Raw genomic sequence first — 20,174 nt, 5'->3', positions numbered from 1 at the left:
GGACATAAGGAAGAATTTCTTTACTGTCTGAGCCCCCAAGGTCTGGAACAGTCTGCCAGCGGAGGTGGTTCAAGCACCTACATTGAACACTTTCAAGAGTAAATTGGATGCTTATCTTCCTGGGATCCTATGACCCCAGCTGACTTCCTGCCCTTTGGGCAGGGGGCTGGGCTCGATGATCTCCTGAGGTCTCTTCCAGCCCTGATGTCTATGAAATCTATGAAATTCATAGCTGGATCATTTCTATTACAACCAATAGATCTGTTAACAGAATTTCAAAGCACATGAAAAGCATGCTGGCAAATTCTGTATGTGTGTATCTGTGTCACAAAAGGAACAGCATAGTTGGGCAGCAGACTCGGGTGGACTAGGCCTACTCTGCTGTGGGCAACCTGGAACATGCTACCACCACAGTAGGAACAACCCTTCATTTCTCCCTACCTAGGCAAGCTACATCTTTTCTAGGCTCAGTGCAGAACCTCAACTGAAATTTCAGTGAGTAATCTATTTACTTTAATTTTCTATAGCACATGAATTATATTTTCAACTATCTTTCATATACCTGCCCTTTTCTTGCAGCCATAGGGCTATCAAAAACCAAGTCATGTGTTTTTGTACTTCCAAGCAGGAAGAATTGGAAGTCCTCGCACAGTCATGGAACTATGACATGATTTGACAAGGGACTTGGTGGGAGTTTGCATGACTGGAGCACCATCATGGGTGGGTATAAACTGTTCAGGACAGGCAGGGGAGAAGAGAAAGAGTTGCGCTTTATGTAAAAGAGCCATATGAATGCTCAGAGCTCTGGTACGAAGCTGGAGATGGGCCTATTGAAAGTCTCTGGGCTAAAGCTAGAGGAGAGAGCAACAAGTGTGAAGTTGTAGTGGGATCTGCTACAGACCATCAGGCCAGGAGGAAGTGGTGGATGACGTGGTCTTCAAACAGGAAGTTTCCCGATCACAGGTGCTGGTTCTTATGGAGGAAATTAAATCACCTTGACGTCTGCTGGGAGGGCTATACAGCAATGTGCAGGCAATCCAGGAATTTTGGAGAGTGTTGAGGACAACTTCCTGGTGCAAGTGCTGGAACAGGCAATTAGGGACAGTGTTCTTCTTGACCTGCTGCCCACAAACAGGGATGAATTAGTGGGGAATGTAGTAATGGATGGCAACTTGGGCAGCTGTGACTACGAGATGATTGAGTTCAGGATCCTGAAGGAAGGAAGGATGGAGAGCAACAGAGTAAGGACCCTGGACTTCAGAAAAGCAGACTTCAACTCGCTGAGGGAACTCATGGGCAAGATCCCCATGGAATCCAGTCAGAGGGAGAGAGGAGTCAGGAGAGCTGGCTGTACTTTAAAGAAACCTTGCTGACAGTGCAGGAACAAACCATTCTGATGTGCCAGAAGACAAGCAAGTATGGCAGAAGACCAGCTTGGCTTAACAGGGAACTCTTCAGTGAGCTAAAGCACAAAAAAGAAGCTTATAAGAAGTGGAAACTTGGACAAATATCTAGGGAGGAGTATAAGAACTGCTTGGGCAAGCAAGGATGAAGTCTGGAAGGCCAAAGTGCAATTGGAGTTGTAGCTAGCAAGGGACGTGAAGGGTAGCAAGGAGGGTTTCTACAAGTATGTCAGCAACAAGAGGAGGATTAGGAAAAGTGTGGGTCCCTTTCTGAATTGGGGAGGCAACCTAGTGACAGAGGATGCAGAAAAGGATGGAGTGCTCAATGCCTTTTTCATCTAAGTCTTCACAGGCAAGGTCAGCTTCCAGACTAGTGAAGAAGGCAGCAGAGTTTGGGGAGAAGGTGAGTAGCCAACAGTGGTAAAAGAACAGGTTGGGGACTATTTAGAAAAGCTGGACATATACAAATCCATAGGGCTGGATGGGATGCACTGAAAGGGTGGAAGGCTGGAAGGGTGCTGAAGGAGTTGGCTGATGTGATTATGCAGAGCCACTGTCCATCGTCTTTGAAAACTCATGGTGATCAGCACAGGTTCCAGATGATTGAAAAATGGCAAACAGTGCTTATATTTAAGAAAGGGAAAAAGTAGGATCCAGGGAACAACAGACCTTTCAGCCTCACCTCAGTCCCTGGAAAAATCATGGAGCAGATCCTCAAGAAATCCATTTCTAAGTACTTGGAGGGGCAGAGGTTGATTAGGAACAGTCAACATGGATTCACCAAGGGCAAGTCATGCCTGACCAACCTGATTACCTTCTATGATGAGATGACCAGCCCTGTGGATACGGGGAGACCAGTGGATGTGGTATACCTTGATTTTTTTTTTTGATTTTTTTTTTTTAAGGAAGGTTTTTGATACTGTCTCCCACAGCATTCTTGCAGGCAAGCTAAGGAAGTATGGGCTGAATGAATGGACTATAGGGTGGATAGAAAACTGGCTGGAGCATTGGGCTCAGAGGGTAGTAAACAATGGCTCGGTGTCTAGTTGGCAGCTGGTATCAGGTGGAGTGCCCCAGGGGTCGGTCCCAGGGCTAGTTTTGTTCAATGACTTCATCACCGACCTGGAAGATGGCATACAGTGCAGCCTCAGCAAGTCTGCAAAAGACCCTAAACTTGGGGGTGTAGTGGACAGGCTGGCAGGGAGGGCCAGGATTCCAAGTAATTTAGACATATTGGAGGATTGGGTCAAAAGAAATCTTATGAGGTTCAACAAGGACAAGTGCAACAAAGCCCTGCACTTAGGATGGAACAATCCCATGCACTGATACAGGCTGGGGGCTGACTGGCTGGGCAGCTCTGCAGAAAAGGATCTGGGGGTTACAATGGACAATAAGCTGAATATGAGCCAATGGTGTGCCATTGTTGCCAAGAAGGCTAACAGTATACTGGGCTGCATTGGTAGGACTGTTAGCAGGGCAAGAGAAGTGATTATTCCCCTCTATTCAATTGGTGTGGCCACATCTGGAGTACTGTGTTCAGTTTTGGGTCCCCACTACAGGAAGGATGTGGACAAGTTGCAGAGAGTCCAGCAGAGGGCAACGAAAATGGTGAGACGGCCGGGGCATACAATTTTTGAGGAGAGGCTGAGAAAAATGGGCTTATTTACTCTAGATAAGGGAAGACCAAGAGGGAATTTAATAGCCTCCTTCAACTACCTGAAGTGGGGTTTGAAAGGGGATAGAGCTATACTGTTTTCAGTGGTAGCAGATGACGGAACAAGGAGCCACAATCTCAAATTGCAGAAAGCGAAGTTTAGGTTAGATATTAGGAAAACTTTTCTCACTGGGAGGGTAGTGAAACACTGGAACAGGTTTCCCAGAGAGGTTGGGGAATCTCCATCCTTGGAGATTTTTAATACCCAGCTAAACAAAGTGTTGGCTGGGATGATCTAGTTGGGGATGGTCCTGCTTGGAAGAGGGGCATGGACTAGATTACCTCCTGAGGTCCCTTCCAACCCTAATTTTCTATGACTCTATGAACTGGAAACTAGACGCTTGATAGTTCTTGTAACTTATTATAAGAGAACAGCTCAGAACTTTCAGCCTCCATTTATGTTACTGCTGAGGATCTTTCGAGTCTTCTTCCCTCTAAAACTATTGGTTTGTTTTTTTAAACAGAAAAAACAACTGACCCACATCAGCAAGAAAAAAGTCCCGATGCACTTACATCCACTTTACAGTTTCATCTGCTGGGAATAAGGCAGTCTGAGTCAGTGTTGCTTTCTGCTGTTCTCAGCTCCTCCTCTTTAATAGTGTTGGTAAATCCTCTGGATAAGTAAGCGTGGCTAGGACTGTATCAAATGCATCCCTACCTGTATCTACTTTTAGAACACGGTTCCTATTGGAAAGGGCAGTGGGAGTGAGCTCTATCAAGATTTTTTTGGCCATTGGCCTCCTTGACTACAAAAGTAAGAATTGTTAATTCATAACAATTAATAAGGGTTTAAGTGACACTATTTCAAACACTGCTTCAAAGGAGAGTCTTGATTCTCCCGCTAATAGCACTTATAATCTGTGCTCTCTTTCCACCTCTCTCATTTTGCCTAAGTGCTAAACTGAAGATATTCTCTCATGCTCTGATCCTATGAGGCACTAAGCACCTTGCAGGGCTGAGTTCTAGTGACTTAGTCTGTATCATTCTGCTCCTTTGTTTTGCACATGAAAGGAAAAAGTAAGAAATGAAGCAAGAGTCACAGGACTAGCAAAGCAGGAAATCCTTTCACTGAACAGATGTCAGTGGAACAAGAGGTAGTTTGCAGACTAATCAGCAGAAATGCAGGCCTGTGTTCCAATTCAATGTGCAGATTTTTTAGTAGGAACAGCGTGCTAAGGGGGAGCCTGCCTTTGCGCAAACAGGAAAACCAATTCTCAAAAAAAGAAGTCATCTGATCCAGAAATTCTGTTTTTAAGGTATAATTACTATGCAATTAAATTGACCCTTAGGGAACTGGAAGAGGGGAATATCTCTTCAGCATGGATTTCCTTAGATACTAGTGGATTGGCCAGAAACGGATAAAGTTATGCATCCAATAATACTGTTTTTAAACTTGTTTTTGGCCACCTATATATTTGATTCATTTTTATTTTGATATCTGTGTGGGTTCAGATAATAGCTACAATTATAAAAGAAATACAAGAGACCACCGTGTCATCTGCCAGTGTAGGCTTCTTACCCACAGTAAGTTTTCTAGGTTTGTTTCAGTCTATTTTTCCTACATCCCCACCTACAGAACATCCATTGCTTCTGAAACCTAAATACATCATACTCTGATACAACATTTCCTGGCAGTGAGACCTTTCATTAATTTATTTCATCTTATAGCAATCAGTCTTCTTGCAAACAGGAAAACAAAATCACATTTACCTTGTCTTTTAGACTATGGATAAACAGTACTAAAATCAAATGGCTATGTCACATAATCTTCAACACAGACCACAGATGCACAGGGAACATAATTCACTTTTATTCATGGAAGGTCTACAAACAATTAGGACTGAAATCTTACCCCACAATCTGGTGTCACTCCAGGAAGGAATATTTTCTACACAGTAACATATACCCAATGAAGACATTCCGCAGCTCTAAAACAGAAACAAGAACAGTCAAGTCCCCTTAAAAAGCATGCTATATCTTTCCTCTACAGTATGACATGTCATCAAATGGCATCAGACTTTGTACTAAGGCAGATTTGTAGCTACGTTAAGATGCACTAAAAGCCAGAATGATTATGGCATGCATCCCAGTCCCCCAGCACAGAAGGAAATGGTTGAAGAGTTAACGTAGTCTCAAGCCTCATTGATGCTTCTGTAGATTCTCAGGTGGGGTTTATTAATTTTCCAGGAGGCAATCCACTGCTTTCCTCCCCCTATCCCTCGTCTGCCCCACGGTCTTCCCACATGAAGATCTACAGATCTTCACAATGCTTTTCTTCAGGCCCAGAGATAGAGCTGGCACTTCCATTTTTACAGAAAAAAAGAAGAGGTCCATATCTGGAACAGACTTTTCTCCCAGAAATCTTCAAGGAATGACTCTCTATCTGACACACGCGCACGCACACACACACGCAGATGCACATGCACACACACACACACACACACACACACACACACAAACCTGCTATTTGCTAAGTCCAGGAATTAACTGATATATGCCTCTTCACTGTCACAGACAGAACTGCTTTTCTCAGTGCGGCTGTTCTCCACATTCATCTTTGCTGTTGCCAAGGAAACCAGATTAGTACATTCAGAACCACTGCTAATAACCAGTTTTGCCATGGGATCAGCGCTTTTTTCTGCTTGTTCTTATGTTCATCTATTCCAGTTGACTATTAAGTCACTTAGTAAGTTTTCTTCCTACGGTAATGACTGGGTGATGCCAATAAACACATCAAAACATATACCAACATACTCACTGAATGCATGGATATCCCCCCGTTTCTTTCCAGGAGATGCAGGTCTTGTTCTTTAGGCTCAGTGCCAACAAGTAGATTGAACAGATTGCTGCTGCTGTTCTGTGCATGAAGTGGGGAATTTTTTTGTTCACTAAGAGCTTTAACCTATTCATAAGCCATAATAATGAGGAAACCAAACAAGAAGTTTCTCAGTACTACTACAGCAGTGAAACATCAAGGATTCATTAGCTAAATCCACTATAAATAAGATTTTTGCATCCTCACAAATATAAAGAAAAGACCACAACAAGTTTATTTAAAGCAGATTTAATGCCATCTAATTACTGCCCCTCTACTAAAAGCAGAAGGAAAAAAAATAATTTAATTTTGAATTGGAAATATGTAAAAAAAAAAAAAGTCTAATAATAGCTAGCTCTCCAACAAACAGAAAGGTTATAAGCAGAATTCCCAGAACCTCAGACTCAAAATAATTTTTGAGAATGAAAAGGTTAGAAGCAGGAAAAAAAGAAAGAGAAATAATCATGCAAATGCAAATAATAAATTAGTCATCCACATCTGCCACAGTGACGGTGAGAAGCAAGACAATGAAGAGATTGGTCTGATTCCAGAGAAATGAAGTCAATATAACTGAAATTACCTGACCTAAACCATCACCCTAGGGACCAGTAAAACAGTTGCTTAGTACAGATGTTTTAACTAAAGGCTGGATAACTGTACTGAAATCATGGGTCCATCTAGTCAGACTCTGTAGAATGTTCAGATTCAAGTAAGTCATTCCATTTACTTTGAAACAGCAGATTCCTCAAAGCTCCAGGCTGTCATGAAATAGACTTATTTCTTGAATTGCATACTCCAGCATTTTAAAGAATATTCCACTTTCTCCACAGGGGACAGGGAAATCATGAAATCGCTGAGATGTTCACAAGTGAAAAACTGAAGGCAGCTCTCTGCTTGGAAGTACCTCTACCATGTGCTGTTAGGCTACAAACCTTGTCCACACAGTTTTCACTGTCTGGAAAGGCAGCAAAGCCTGCTTTAAGAGCCGTTTCCAGTAGCTGTATTTAAGCCACTTTACAGCTACTGGAAATGGCTCTTAACAACATATCTTGATACAACAGATGAGAACTTAGTGCATTACTGTGTTTATAGCTGGTGAACTAGAGCTGAATGGGCTGATCTGTAGCAAGCACTTCAACTCTGTAAAACTCCAACTGGATATGTGATGTTGCATAACTCAGGCAGGGATGTTGGAGTCAGACAATTTATACACGCGAACATGAATGACGCATGCCTCCTGAGGCTGGGTGGGGGCACAGCAACCTTCCGTAGGCGGCAGTGTCAGTGGCGGGGGTGTGGTGGCAGCAAGCGGAGACCACCCACAGGTAGCTGCAGTGGTGAAAGTGGGCTGAGCAGGGACTATGCACAGGCAGCCACAGGGCTGACGAGTGGTAGTTGGGGACCACCTGCAGCTGCTGTCCCCACTGTAGGTGGCAGTGAGCATCGAGCGGGGACTGCCCACAGCCGCTAGTGGCTGTGTTCGCTGCGAGGAGGGTGGGGGCAGCAACCACCTGCAGAAGCCAGCAGCGGCTTTGGTGGCAGGCAATCTCAGGGGCCACACGTGTCCCCCTTTCACCCCCTTACACATCACTAGTACATGCAAACAGACCTTATTACATCACTGGGGCCAGAGGTGCTCATCCCCTGGCCTGGGGTACAAGTCTGGGCCTGGCACCTTGTCATCTGGCATGTAGGAAGCCCACGGGCTGTGGTTCTACACACAAGATCTAGTGTGCAGGGCAGTGTGGCACATGATCCTGGCATGTGGGGTTGGGTAAAGGTGGCACAGGGCCATGGAATATGATCCAGTGTGTGGAGTCAGGCCAAGGCAGTACAGAGTCTGATGGAGGTGGCAGGAGGTCTTGAGGCCCCAATCCTGGAGTACAGGACCGGGTGTGGGGCCTAGCGCCCAATCCCAGCATGTGGGACAGGACAGAGGCAGCACAGGGTCTGCTGGGTCCTGATCCCAGCATGTAGAACCACGTGTGGAGTCCTGGGGCTTGATCTTAGCACACAGGGCCAGGTAGAGGCAGTGCATGGTCCCAGGACCCCAATCCAGGCATGTGGGGCCAAGTGGAGTAATGCAGTCTAGATTAAGGTATGCAGACCTAATCCTGGGTCATGGGGTCCAATCTGGTCCATGGACCAGGTCCATGCCACCCATTTGGTCAAAAGGTCTAGGCCCACCCCATCCAGAGATAAGATTTGGGCATATAGGGCATCTTTACATATGCTCTGGGTTTGGGCGGTGGGAGGGAGAGGCACTTTAATTTACACAGCTCTTGGGAGCTTCTCTTGGAAGCTGCTCTAATTAAAATGTCCGCAGCGTCTTGTGTATTCAACATTCCACACTTCAAAATGGTGCTGGGGGTGTTCATTTGACAAGTTTTAGTTAAAGCGCTTCCACCATCATTTTAAAGTATGGGGATGCTGTATACAGAGACTCTGAGGCTGCTGGAGTGTGCTAATTAGCACATTCCAGCAGACTTGATTAATCAAGTCTTCTCCAGTGCATTCTAATTAGAATGCACTGGAGCAGGTGTTGAGCACATGTACAGGTGCCCACCATGTGTTTCTCAGTGCTTCAAGCAGGCTGCTCCAAGCTATGAGACTTCCAGCGCTTAGCATACATGATTTTCTCTTAATCTGATAGGTTTCACGATTGACACATTTTGACTCTGTTATATACAGAGGATATTAGGCTTTGCTGAATGATATTACTACCATTTTAACTATATGAATCAAGTTTTATTCAATGGTCAATAAGTTCTCTCCCTCAGTATGTGTATCTAATCTCTTTTTACTAGTTAATTTTCCAGTACTTCAATCAGTTTAATGCCCTTCTCTAAATAGTGCTCTGTATTTTTCTTATCATATTTCTCTGAGCTAGCCCAACAGCCAGCTTGAGTTGGAAATGCTTGTGTTTCGCAATCTGCTGAATGTCAGTAGAAGGATCATACATAAGAAGAGGAGACTTAATTCCCAGTCAAGGGAAATTTGAATTACTTGGGTTTAAGCAATTTGGGTTATACGTATGTCTCCTGGTTCAATTTCATTCACTGTGTTCTATAGCTTCTCATAGCTTCTTCCCAAAAAAATGTTGTCATTTCTTTGAATAGTTAAAAGTGGCTAATCATATTAGTATCTCTACTGCAGACAGCCAGCTGAAATACAAGCATTGCTTCTTACCTAGCAGTATTTCTCTCCTAAGCTTAGGAGTGTATATGCTCGGTTGAAGAGGGCAGGAGGAGGTGACACAAGATGAGATGTTTAAAAGTTCACAGCTCTGCACCTGCCAAATTTGTACTGAAAGTCATTTGTGCCAAAAGACTCGAATCACATGAAGCAAACCCATTTCAGTTCGGTGCTTCAGGGCTTTGCTTTGCAAGTATACAGATTCATGTGGCATCTAGAGTAATGATCATATTAGGGGAAATTCTCTCACACGTCATTGCCTGCTCTTGGGAGCAGCTGCTGTTCATGACACATGCATTACTGCACCTCTTGAGTGATAGTCAAGGAGACAGACCAGTGTCAGTGAGCTCTCCTTACATATTGCCCTGCTCTGTGCATTAAGACAAGATGCTCCACACTCAAAGGTGTCATGGGGCACAGCTCTGCTTCACATAACCAAGCCTCAAGCATGAATGGTTAATTCATTTATTTCTAGTGCCTTTAGTTTTGACAAACAGCAGTCCAGAAAAATGAGGTTTTCTTTAACTTTTCACACCCTGGCTTCTCATTTACATTCTCTGCTAAATAAGATGGCCATGTTTTGCACTACTTAGCAGAGAAAACCTGTGCATACAGTTACTGATGATACCTCCTGTCACCCTTTACTGTGGCTACTGCTAAATCTTCATTGGATGCAGTTCTCTTTCTAGCTAGGTCATTGATGTTTGTGAGCAGAGCAACATAAAGCCCAAATAAACATCAGTTGCCAATCATTCCCAAATCATTTCGTTCTTGATTTGGGACAAACTGGGTGTGTCTACACATTCATTAATGCACTTTTGCTACTGCGTATTAAATGTAGCACCCCTAATGTGAGGTACTAACTAAATGCGCATTATGCTCCCCTAATGTGCAGTAGCAAAAGAACACACTTTTTTAGTGATGCTTAAGGCACAGTAGACTAATTTTACTGCACATTAACGTATTAGCACGATTTTTGCTGTGACACTCTAACGTACAGTAAATTGGCCATTGCGAGTTAAAGTGCATATGTAGATATGCCCACTATTCTGCCCCTATTCAGGCTTGAAAGCTATGAGCAGGGACCTCAGTTCTGATTTCAACTGCTTTAATTGCTAGCCTGACCCATTGTGACATAGCTCAGAGCAGTGCGCAAAGAAGACATTGTTGGAAGATGCATTTTGCAGGTCAGCTAAATAGCTCTGGCTCTTAATATGGGAAGTGGCAGGATATTGCATAAAGCAAAGATTCCACTAGCCAACAAGCAGAAGCGACACAAAAGGAATGACAGGACAAAACCCTCAAAGCCATTTTTCACTGGATTTTGCTGAATAAATTCAGGGATTTATTTTATACACAAAGAATTTCCCCTGTTCAAATTTTAGCCTAAACTCAAAATGTGAACATTTTGCTCTGTATTTTTGCTCTGTATTTTGGACCTTATAGAGAAAGGTGCTGAGTACTCTTAACCAGAAGTCAGCCAAAAGCACTTAAGCCCATGATGTCAGTGGGACATAAGCAACAAAAAACAAGCACTGGCTTAAGTATTCAAGTGTATCCAAAAGTCTGTGGGATGTAGCCTGTATTGGAGGTGGCAAGTAGGATGTGCAGATTTTACTTAAAGATAGATGAGGAATATTTTTTTACTTCTGGTGTCCAGTGAAGTAGAGAGACTCTTTAAAAAGGCCAATTCTGCCTTAATTTACATAAGTGTATCTGGAGCAGAGTCCCTGCTGATTTAAACCTGTATACATGAAAGGAAAAATCAAGTATGTTTCTAAAGAAAGAATAGATTTGGTACTTCTCCCCTGCTTCTAAAATGGTAGTGATGCACTCGAGAAAAAAACACAAATAAGGCTTTTTCACATTTATATTGCAGTAACACTGAAAGGATACCGTAAGGTTGGCTCCTGTAATGCTAAGTTTCTGTACAAATGCTTGTAATCTACATAGGTAGGTGGGTCAAATTCAAATAGGATGGATGAATCAGATCCTGGTGCACTAGCATTTATCTATTCAATTTTCACCAGAAACCAGAAAACCCCTCCATGAAATGCTGAGAAACTGAAAAATTAAATACCCCCACTATCCTATACATAATAAATAACAAAGATTAATATGAAAATAAGAAAAAGTACTTGAGCTTATTAACATTTTAGGCTCAGTTATAAACCAAGGAAACGAGCCTGTGCTTTGCTCATGAAAAAATGCTGTCTTTTAACTACAAAATATCCCAAACGTGATCCAAATAATTTGATTAAAAAAATATATAATAATGAAAAAAAAGTAGGGAAGCAACAATAAAGATTTTCTTGGACGATACCAATGGCCAATTATTAACCAGCCATATCAGCTAATACCAATCCAATAGCCAACTTACAGGAATGCAGCCAGGCAGTGTGGAGAGCAGAGTCCTGCCGGTAAGTCTATTGGTGGGGATGCTGAGGGCAGGCGGTGGCGACGGTGGGGTGGGCTCAGTTGCAGCAGAGTGCAGTGTCTCGAGCATGAGCAGCACTGGGGGTGGGGGGGAGGTTAGAGGCTCTACCAAAATTCCCCGTAGCCCCTCCATAGCTACCCCTCCCAGTACTGCCATTGCGCACCCCGCATAGCTGAGCCCACGCAGCCCCAGCTCAGACCCTGCTCTAGCAGGGCAGAGAGGCTCTAAGCCTGGCTCTGGTGGCCTCTCCTACCCAGACCACTCCTCTACCCTTGTCCCCCATCTCTCTCTCATGCACACCCCTTCTGCCACCTCCACCCCTTCCCACAGCTCCTCACACACCAAAGTGGCTCCTGGAACCAGGAATTCCCCCCAGGCTGGGGCCACATGTCCCTGCATTGGTGTGGGTACGAAGCAGGGCTGCAGTGTGGCAGTTGCCTCTGCAGCTGCGGCTCCTGCAAGCAGGTCCTTTCCCTTCCCATATGGCAACTGTGCATGTATAGTGTGAAATTGCAAGGGGGGGGGCAGAGATTGGGAGGGGGACAGGTGTGTAGGGGCTAGATGGGTTTGTGGGTGAATGTAGGGGTAGGTGTAGGGTTTGTGGGGGTGAGGTTTGTGGAGGGGTATGGGGCTTGTGGATGTGGGGTATGTGGCTAGGTATGTGGGTGGGGAGTTTGTGGGGGTAATTTGAGGTGTTGGGTTTGTGAGTGGGGGTTTGGGGTTTATGGGTGGATTGTGGGGGAGTCTGTGGGTGCAGAGGGACTGTGTGGATGTGGGAGGGATTGTGTGTGGGGGGGGCTATGGGTGAGAGGACTGGGTACCCCATCCACTCCTCCGCATGGCACATAGCCCCCCCACAGCAGCAGCAGCTGTCAGGGTGCTAAGGGCCTGCTACTGGCAGAGCTCCCTGGCAGCATGTCACAGCCCCAACCACCTGGAACCTGGTGCCACCTGTGCCACAATGGCCCAGCCCACTAGTGCACAACCTCAGGCACAACCAGGCTACTCTTGCTGTCACCTGGGGTCCCAGCGCCACACACAGAGGCTGCACACCCTTGGGCCAGCTCCTGCCTCCAAGTGCCCCATGCACCTTCAGGCTGGGCCAGCTCCATGCAGGCAGGACCCAAGGGTGTACGGCCTGAGGGTACGGCCTGGTTCTGTTTGAGGGTACGTACTAGCAGGCTGGGCCTGCACGGCACCATGTGGCACAGGTGGCATTGGATCCCAGGCTGCTGGGGCTGCGCCATGCTGCCAGAGGTCTCTCAGTAGTGGGCCCTCAGTGCCATGATGGCCGTTGCTGCTGCTGGGAAGGGGCTGTGTGCCATCCTGGGGGGTGGGCGGGGGACCCAACCCTTCCAAGCAGTCTTCCCACCCACAGTCCCCCCCAACCCCACAATTCCCCCCACACCCCTCCTCAGTTCCCCCTACCCCCATGTCCCTACTTACCGGGGACAGAGCCTGGGTCCGGGTCATTGCTGTGGCCATGTCCTGTTCCTATTTGCCCCAGCACGCTGAAGGAGCATGCTAGAACAGCAGAGGACAGGGCAGCCATAGAGACACTCTGGCCAAGTGCCAGATTATGTCTCTGGAGGAGCAGGTGCAGGGAGAATGTGTGGATGGGGGAGGGAATCCAGAAACCCCACAAACTCAGCCTCCAGGCATTATCTAGGAGCTACTGTGCCACTTTTTTTCAGGGTGTTGTTTCTTATACCGGGATTTCCTGGTATTAAAATTAGAGTCCGTGCTGCTAATATGCAGTGCGGGGAACATTTTTTGTTCCCAGCCTGCCTCCTGCATTGTCTCAAATTGCTTTGAGATGTCGCAACAGGCACATGCTCACTTGTCTGGATGCATCCTTTGATGCTAAAGGAGATAGAAGCATATGAGCAGAAGACTTAGCATAGAAATTATAGCAGATAAAAAAATGCCAGTTAAATGTCACGGAAACCAAGATCCCATTTCCTACCATTATTTTTACCTGCTGTCTGCCAGGCTTGTTCACAACAGTGGCACATTAACTAAGTTTTTAAATTGTTTCTTATTTTTACCCTAAGCTTTGAGATCTTTGGAAGAACAGTACTATAAAAGACAGAACATTATTCTAACAGTTTACTGCACTTCTTAAATTTGGTTTGTCGCAAGGAAAAAATTAACCATACATCTTGAGTATATACTATTTGGGGGTTTTGGGAGCAATTTTGGGACTACTTGGCTTTAGAACCTTACAATAATAGTCTAGATGTTCTCATGTGTCTATAATATTGTGATGGATTTGACATTCCAGCAAAGTGCTCAGTGAATGTTTCTGGTAGTTTTTGCTATCCTAAGATTTTAGCTTAATAGACTATCCACAATGCTTGTCTCCCTTCATGTTTTAAACAAGTTCCAATACTTTTCCATTGTGTTTTCAAAGTGAAATCAATTTTGTTTTGGAATGGTCTCCTTAAATCCCTTGAAAAAGGATGTGTCAACCCTATCATAATGAAAATAACAAAAAGCTTTGTTTTTTTTCTTTTTTTAGAGGTACGCTGACATGTGAGTCACATATTGGATTGGCACCGGTAACAGGAAAATTAACATTATTGGCAGTTGGCCTTTTTTGGCCAATAATGTCACTGATAAATACTACGTACATGTGCGCAGCTGCAGTATTCACGCAGCCAGGAGCCCAAAGGACGTGTCCAGACTTGGGTGGATGTTTGGCTCCCAGGGGACAAGTAGCAGCACTGCACCTTGTGCTGCAGCTACTTGTCCCTGGGGAACACCCATACCACGTGTACTTTGGCACATGGTAAGTTGCCCAGGATGGGGTCAGAGAGGCTGGAGGCAGCACTGTGCTGGCCCCAGCAGCCTTTCTGGGGGCTGCAGCTGCGATGATTCTGACGTGCAGAGCCTGGCCAGCAGCTGCAGCACAGCTCCAAGTGGCCTGGCTCTGCTTTTCAGCAGCACTCAGTGCCTGAGCATACACTGCACTGTTTTTATTTTCCCATGATTTTTTTTGTTCCCTGGATATTCAGGGGTCAGAAAAACCTGCAGGTAAAAAAAACCAGCGCAGCGCACACTCAGGCACTGCACCCTTGCAGCGTGGAGAACACTGGATTGTGCGGTATGTGGTGCTACAAATATGTTTGCAGCACCACATACCACATGACCTCACTCATCTGGATGCATCCGAAGGGTGTGTCCAGACGTGCATAGACATTTGGTTTCCTGGGCACATCTAGCAGCACACCTTGTGCCCCAGCCTCTTGTCCCTGGGGAATGCCTGGGCCACACGCACTTTGGCGCACAGCAAGTTACCCCAGGGGCAGAAGGGGAGGCTGGGACCAGCACTATGCTGGCCCCAGTAACCTTACCTGGGGTTCTGGGGGCCTCCCAGGGCAGCAGCCATGGTGATCCACCTGCACAGAGCCTGGCTGTGCGAAGCCACAGCACACCTCTGTGCAACCCAGCTCTGCTTTTCAGCAGTGTATGCTGCCCAAGCATGTACTGCTCTGTGTTTTTTTTCCACATTTTTTTTGTTCCCTGGATATCCAAGGGTAAAAAAAACCCACAGGAAAAAAAACCGAGTAGCGCAGGCACGGGCAGTGCACCCTAGCAGCGTGGAGACTGTGCAGTATGTGGTGCTGCAGTTGTGTTTGCAGTGCCACATACCACATGACCACACTTGCCTCAAGGTGTTCAAAAGGAACATCTATATAGCCATCTGAATGTCATGAAAGCTCCTCCTCCCAGTCTGTTAATGTTTTCAGGATGAAATGTCCCATATATGACCAACCTGTAATTCCTCCTATTGCCAAACTTGGTTTATGCTTAGGTTGAATCTGATCAGCATGGACCCTTATTCAACAGAACAGAAAAAAATTCAGCTTGCTAAATGCCAGTACAATAATGTCATGAAAATAGATTTAAAACATTTGTTATTACTTTTACCCACTCCCTATCAGACTTAGTCACAACAATGGCAAATTAACTTTAAAAAAATTGGCACAGCAAAGATACATTGGCAATATTGAAATGAACCACTTAACCTTTTGGTACTAAAAGCTTCCTGTTATAATGAAACATTAGTCATTAAACTCTATGTGCTTTGTTAAATATTAGACAAGAGAGGGCATTCAATGGAGGTACTTACATATACTCAGCGATAAGAGCCATCTGTGTTAAATACAGCCTCCAGGACATTTTGTGATTGGCACCCTGTTCTAGTAAACCACAGATGAGTACTAATACACAATAACTTGGTTGGAGGGAGGAAAAGGGGGGCCATCAGGCTGGAAGCAGGGGTTGCCCCATAAGACCTAAATGAAGTGAGGTACATGGAATTGTTCCTGTTCCCTCAAGAATCACAGCCCAGAACCACACTGGGGCAAGGTGGAAACCAAGTTCAAACCATGTCCAAGCAGCAACTCTGGACCCTAGTCCCTATCTTGGTCAGCACTGGGGAACAATCACCACCAGCTCTATGTCTGGCATAGATTACAGTGTCCTCTCCATAGCAGCTCAAGTGTCATAACCTGCTTGTGTATGGATGAAGTGGAAGTAGAGTTATGGCTCTGTCTGCTCCACATACCCATCAGCTCCCTAAGCAACTTGACTCACAAATGAACATTAGATATCTCTGTCATTTCCTGATAGAGATTCCACAAAGAAGCACATACTTGACCAGAATGCTAAGCAACACCAAGTTCACTATAAAACAGTTGATGAGCTTTACCCTTTACCTAACAACATTGTCCTGTCCAGTTTTGTCCTGTCATATTCACACCAGGTAACAGCCATGGATTCCTATTTCTCACTGACTCGCATAGTTATTTACTGGCTCCTCATATCACCTTGTCATAGTCTTGTTTAACATTTAGAGCTATTGCTCTGCGTAAGGTAGGAACGATATATTACTCTGTCAGGAGAAGGAAACCTAGAAGCAGCAAATAAGGAAAGGTTTCAACCATTTTGGGAGTCACGGTTGTAAATAGATGTTTGGTATAAAGGGGACAAAAAGTAGCAGAGATATCTCCTGCTTTGTATGTTCCTAACTATTCTTAGTTCTCTTGTACTCAGAAAAATGATTTTATAATTCCAACTAAGCACCTTCAGCAGGTTACAATGCCAAGGGATTTGCAGGTTCTATGGGTTTCCACATTACAAATAAAGAAATCACAGTAGTTTGAGCATGTTTATTTCCTGCTCATCACTATGGAATAACTACGTAGAACATGTTCAGGCAAAGGAAACAACCAATTTCCAAAGATATTTCTCTTGCTGTATTTTAACTATATTGTCATGGGTCATTGGTTTCTGAAAACTTTTCAATATCGTATAGATCAACTATGTCCTTGACTGGGAACAAGTGACTGGCTCATCTACAAACCTCGAGTTTCTGGAACAAGCTAAAGGATAAACCTTGAGTTCTTACGCTAGAAGCTACCACAAAAAGGAGATGAGAAATAGCAGAAGAAAAATCTGATATTGCCATTTTCCAAACTTCAAACACTTACATACAGTGTGCTTGCTTATGAATTAAATGACCCTTATCAGCTACAAAATAGGGGTCATTTAATGCATAAGAGAGTAAACAAGCAAAAAGTACAGTTCTGACACTTCTTTGTCTGTTGTATATTTTGAGACTGTAAATAATGTTTTCCTAGCTGAAATCCTTCAGAACAGCTATTCTGAGAAATAACAGATGACTGGTCATAATATTAGGAAGATGTATGTAGGGCTGCATGCACACGGGGAATAATATAACCCTGCAGTTTATTGACCCCCTGGTACTTAATTAAAAATGTAGCTCTGCATCATACATCTATATCAGTTTTACACACACACACACGTATGTATGGAATCAAAAGTTACAAGGGAAAAACATGGGTGCTTGTATGGTATTATCTAACAACAAAATTGCGTAAATATAATAAAACATTATTATGGAGGCATACGCTGAATGATTTAAAACCAAAACTATGCCAAAGTGCTACAACTGTGAAGATTATACTCCCACTTCAATCAGCAATAGTAAAAATGGATGGTGTGGAGCTGGGATACTAGAATTATAGAATAATAGAAAAGAAGGTCTGAGAGGGATCTCAGGAGGACATCTAGTCCAACCCCTTTGTTCAGTGCAGGAATATTCCAGTCCAAACCATCCTATAAAAGTGCTTGTCTAAACTATTCCTAAAACCACACAAATAGGCCTGTAGCAAAACTAAAAGCCACTTTGGTCCAAAATACTGAGAACACCCTAACTGCCACAGATAAAGTAGTGAAACAAGGGCATGTCAAGGCCCCACCATCTCTAGGGTTCTTAAATACACCCAAGAGATCCAAGAATATTACCTGTATCTAATTCTAGGGCTGGCTGTAGATAGAACTCTGAAGATCTTTAGCTGTAAAGGCTAAACTCTTGTCATGGACATGGCACAGTTAATCTTAAGAACTCCCTCTGTCTCCTGCTCACAGGCTATGTGTAGTAACATGACAGTTATTCTCTTATCACTTTCCTCCCATACATCCATGAGATCCGCTATTGTCACAGACAGCTACGCAGACAGCTACACAGCCCAGAAAGAGACAAGACTGAAATTCAATGGTTTTAACAAAGAAGCACTCAGACTAAACGAACTCTACAACCATCTGCAACTAGTCCTTGCTCTGATTCAACAAGACCTCAAAGCAGAGCTGACTTGGTTCAGAATAGGAAACACACAGATGCACCTAGTATGCATGTGTCAGTGGAAACCATTCTTTCCTTAATGTCAGTACGGAGGAATGAATACCTGAGCACAGCAGCTCTAGGCAGTGAGATGTGTCAAATATATATGTATGACCAGGTCTGACCTCTCATGCTCATCAAAAATACTACCATGTTGCTACCATTACTTATCAACATGTGGCTGGCTAGCAAAATGTTTTGGGGGAAGACGTAAATGGGGAAGAAGTCCTAACTTCAATAAATTAGGGCACTGTATTTCCTGCTCTTGAGGGATTAGGAATTTGGTTAATTGTTTAGTTTCTGGGTGCTACTTTAGAGGTGGATAATCTAACAGTTTTAGATAAAAGCAAAGTCAAGACTAGAACTCAGGAGTTCCTGGACTATTTATTTTGCTTTGTGCTATAGACGAAGCACATAGCACAGGACTGCAGAATTTGAACTCTATAGAGGGCCTCTTAAAAATTATATTTCCCGGCTGAGCTGCTGCCTAGTTTGTCTCAACTCACCAAGCCACCATTATTTCCCTCGCATGCCATATGTGAACTTCATGTTGTGTAGTATTATCCCCCATTTCACAGGTTCAAGACCTATTAGTGGCTTGTTGGTTACTTTCCCTAGGACCTGTACTTACTAACTTCAGTAGCAGAAAAATGCTGAACTCATACTTTATATTATGACAGCACAAAAACCTCCTTCCTTACCTGATTTTCAGCAGTATTTTCTTCCTTTCTCTTTTCTTCAGCCCTTTTTATTCAGAAGCTGGTGCTTTTGCTGCCATCAGCTTATACATCAAGGCTCAGTCTGTGGGGCTGTATTCCTCTAGGGGCCAAAGCAATCCACTTCTCCATGTCTCCTTCCCCACATTCCTGTTTAAGAGAAACAGAAGGGATTAGAATTTAAACTTGCAGCACTGCAACCACTAGTAAACTGTTTAAATGCTGGTCACACCACTGTGATTGCAGACGTACAGCTCCCCTGCTGCTCACATAACAACAGCTGACACTGGACACCCAGACCCTTTGCTACAGACATGTGAGAGATTCTGCCATCTGAAAATGTGTATAGTATTTTATAGAGGCTAAAAACTAGGTCCTGTAATCCTTATTCACCCTAAGCAGCTAAACAGTGCCTTATTCTGGGTAGTCTTCTTAGTAACAGAGTAAAACTGGCTCCAGATGCTGCTCTGGCTGTGTAGGAGTAGCTGAATCTGGCTGTAAATAAAGACAAATGGAGTTATATCCTAAAGATGGGGTTAGGGGGCTACTCACTGGCTAGCATTTCAGGGCCAGATTTTTATGGGTATTAAGGTGCCTAAAGGTACAAGCACATTCTTGTAGGATTTTTCAAAAGCCTGTACATCTCAAGGCACTTACATACATTTTCAAAAACAGTCATTGTCAGCCAGGGTTTTGTGGCATCCTGGAGTGCCCTGAGATCCTTCACAGGGTGTCACGTTATCCTGGCACTGGTAGGTGTGCCAGCACAATTCACATAACAAGACCCAGGAGTTTTCAAACAGGAATCTATACTGTCCAAACCATCCTGCCCTGCTCTGATCTTTCCAAGTTCTTTGCAAGAGAATTATTTTTCTGTGGTGAAAAGACTAGCGAAAGCTGAGAGCTGGCCTGGAGTCTAAAGAGGGACGTCTTGAGCATAGCCAGGGGCTGCCTCGAGTCTAAACAAGGTTGAGAACCGCCACTTCATACGGTCGGTCCCGACTTGTACCACTGAGCTTGCGAGTCAAGACAACAGGTTGCAGGCAGCGGTGATTTAAGAAGTATGCTGCTTGGACAACGGCCAGTTCAATGCCCAGAGAAGCTGGCACTGGATGACACGAGGCTGCCCCCAAAACTCCCCTGGGGCATCTCCCAGGGACTGGTTTTTTTTTTTTTTTTTTT

General features: G+C 44.4%; 1 protein-coding gene across 3 annotated transcripts in view; it reads right to left on the bottom strand.

The window, feature by feature from the left end:
• The window catches only part of GPR45 (G protein-coupled receptor 45), a 38,209-nt gene that overhangs the window by 16,551 nt on the left and 1,484 nt on the right, over window positions 1–20,174 (bottom strand). For 2 of the 3 annotated variants that reach the window (XR_002099916.1, XM_019529573.1), the window contains exons 2-3: window positions 18,978–19,142; window positions 4,970–5,045 (exon numbers count right to left, since the gene is read on the bottom strand). The gene's annotated coding sequence lies outside the window, so the exon portion shown is untranslated. Of the gene's footprint in view, window positions 1–4,969; window positions 5,046–5,577; window positions 6,244–18,977; window positions 19,143–20,174 lie in introns of those variants that run through there. The other variant, XM_019529574.1, reaches the window with a different exon arrangement.

The sequence above is a fragment of the Crocodylus porosus genome, unplaced genomic scaffold (genome assembly GCF_001723895.1).
Source record: "Crocodylus porosus isolate Cpor-Errol unplaced genomic scaffold, CroPor_comp1, whole genome shotgun sequence".
Classification (NCBI taxonomy): domain Eukaryota; kingdom Metazoa; phylum Chordata; order Crocodylia; family Crocodylidae; genus Crocodylus; species Crocodylus porosus.
This window is presented reverse-complemented; position numbering and strand designations above follow the sequence as displayed.